Source organism: Frankliniella occidentalis, unplaced genomic scaffold (genome assembly GCF_000697945.3).
Source record: "Frankliniella occidentalis isolate FOCC.00 unplaced genomic scaffold, Focc_3.1 Scaffold41, whole genome shotgun sequence".
NCBI classification, from domain to species: domain Eukaryota; kingdom Metazoa; phylum Arthropoda; class Insecta; order Thysanoptera; family Thripidae; genus Frankliniella; species Frankliniella occidentalis.
This window is the reverse complement of record NW_026267171.1, coordinates 501,290-503,693: the sequence shown is the minus strand read 5'-3', so window position 1 is coordinate 503,693 and position 2,404 is coordinate 501,290. Positions and strand designations below refer to the sequence as shown.

At 57.9% G+C, this 2,404-nt stretch overlaps 2 protein-coding genes across 3 annotated transcripts in view; both read right to left on the bottom strand.

Annotated features, from left to right (window-relative positions):
* Positions 1–2,404, bottom strand: part of LOC127749237 (E3 ubiquitin-protein ligase TRIM33-like) — a 53,374-nt gene that overhangs the window by 12,102 nt on the left and 38,868 nt on the right. The gene's annotated exons all lie outside the window — the stretch shown is intronic.
* LOC113203271 (DNA cross-link repair 1A protein-like) overlaps positions 1–2,404 on the bottom strand; it is a 62,599-nt gene that overhangs the window by 38,096 nt on the left and 22,099 nt on the right. The window contains exon 1 of one of the 2 annotated variants that reach the window (XM_052266605.1): positions 1,496–1,514. The exons of the other annotated variant lie outside the window; for it this stretch is intronic. The gene's annotated coding sequence lies outside the window, so the exon portion shown is untranslated. Of the gene's footprint in view, positions 1–1,495; positions 1,515–2,404 lie in introns of those variants that run through there. 2 annotated transcript variants of the gene reach the window in all.

Sequence of the window (2,404 nt, the reverse complement as noted above, 5' to 3'; positions counted from 1 at the left end):
CTCTCTCTCTCTCTCTCTCTCACACCCCCTTTCTCTCTTTCTCACTCACATCCTCTCTCTCTCTCTCTTCCACCCGGCCCTGCCACCCCCCCACCCTCTCACAACCCCTTTACGTCCAACTGTCTGCTGTTTCAGCGCATGGAACGTGCATGGAAATCCAATGAAGTGCATACTTTGCCTTTGAAACAACTTTTTGGCCGCCTCTCGCAGCGGCCTATATGCCCCGCGCCCGCCAGCCGTATAGCTGCCGCTGTGCTGCCGCTGCAGAGGCGCGGTTGTATCGACTGCTGACAACGAGGTGCAGATGGTGCGGAAAATAAGCCGCACCGACCGGGGGAAGGGGGGAGTGGGGGTACGCGGACACACGTCGGCTCTGGCTTCTCCATCCGCACACACACGCTAACCTTTCCTCCGCGATGTGGGGCGAAAACCTCCAACGCGCCAAGAAAATGGGGACTGAAAACTTTTGATTATTATTTCGAGCGGGAGTTTGCTCTTTGGCGCGTGTAAAGAGTGCGGGAAAGTTGTCCCCCGTATACGGGAGGAGTGAGAGTGCGCGGAGAGCAGGCGGCGGAGAGGAGAGGAGAGGAGAGAGAGGTGTAAAGGTGGCGCGCGCGAGGGTGGAGGTGAGGAGGAGGGGGCCGGTCGCTCCTGACGCAAAGCCGGAAATTAACTACTTGATGTGTACACACACACGGTCTCATTTTTTCCCCCAAACAGGCCGCGCTTACCCAACGCTTACCCTTGAGCCCCGGGCTAATTTATACGCCATCGCGACGTGATTGCGTCGATTTATGAGCTGGACCCACGTGCGCTGTGTGCCGCGCGCCCACGACCGGGCCACGGCCGGGCCCAAAGTGAAATCACTGCTGAAAAGTGAAAAGGGCGTAAGTCCAATGCGAAGTCCGTGGACTTACGCCCTTTTCACCCCATTTTTGCCCCCGCGCTTTATCGTGCCATTCTGTTGTTTCTTTATTTTTAATCTGTTCTACATGCTAACACCATATTGTATTGTTGCCGCGCTCATATGCACTTCTCTGCGCATTCGCACAAAACGGTCGTCCGTCAAACGGAAATTTAGCTTTAAATTTAGAGATTCCGCTCTCGCATGCTCTCGACGTTTTAGTGAATGACCGTGCAGGGGTGTGTCGACGTCACCAAGCGTACAGTATTACAAGCAGTGTTATTGCTGGGCGAGCAGCGTTCAAGAGGCCTTATTCAGCCACTTTGAGAATTAATGACATTCTACATTATTACAACAGGTGCAGTCGGTGCTCAAATATTTCGAACAACGTCATCCAGATAGATTTCGTCATCTAGCGAGCCCAGCCCGCGGCGAAGGACTCACTTTATTTTGCAACGGTGTGATAGTTCGTTGTGGTGGTTTAGTTCACGCTCACACGACCACCGCGGTCATCCTGTCCCTGAGAGGACATAATATATCCATTTGCCGCCGCCCACGCCGCCGTGCCCTGCCAGGCCGGCCCCGGCTCACCTGTGCTCCCGGTCGGTCCTGCTCCACCTCAGTCACTCCGACGCTCTCCGCCCGGCACCGGTCCGAGCAGCTCAACCCGACTCATCAGCAAGTGCGCAGCAGCCATGAGTGCGTCGTGCTGACCGTTTGCGTCCACCGGCCCCCGCACCAGAGAGCAAGATGGCTTCGCCGCGGTGCGCCGTCACCGCCGCCCTCCTCCTGGCCGCCGCTCTGTGCTCGACAGAGGTCAGTGCAAGTGCTTTTCAAGCAGCAGTTGGGAAACCCGATCTGTCAACGTTTTCATTACTTTTCTGGATCACCGGCAACCCCTTGTGCTGTGTTGTTGAATTGAAAGCGGTGTACATATTTCTTTTTCTTCCAGGCCGCAGTTACCAGATTTCAAGCCGCATACAATACGGGTGGGTAAAATTGGAGTCAATATGGAACTAAATATCAGAAAAGGTCTCTCGCGCCGTTTTACTCGCCCCTCTGCTTCGTCGTCGTTTCAGGTGCGGCGCTGCACGGGAGCCTGCCCGGCGGCCGACACTCCGGCCTCCTGCAGAGGGTGGTCCGGGCCGCAGAAGGTGAGGCAGGTCATGAGGGGCGTGGGGAGCGAGGGGCGCGCGTGGCGCGGCATGCGAACCTGCCCGGGCCGCTGGGCGACATCGCGACCAGGATGAAGGGCATGCTCGGCGGCTCCGGCGGGGGCTCCGGCGGGGGCTCCGGCTCCGGGGGTGGCATCGGGGACTTAGGGAAAAGAGTCACCGGGATGTTCGGGAACATGACGGGCAGCGGGGGCGGGCGGGGACTGCCCGGCATGACGGGCGATCTGGGCAAGAGATTTGGTGGAATGTTCAACATGTCCGGTGGATCCAGAGGCGGGTTCGGGAGGCTCGGTGGGATGTTCGGAAATATGTCCGGAGGATTCCC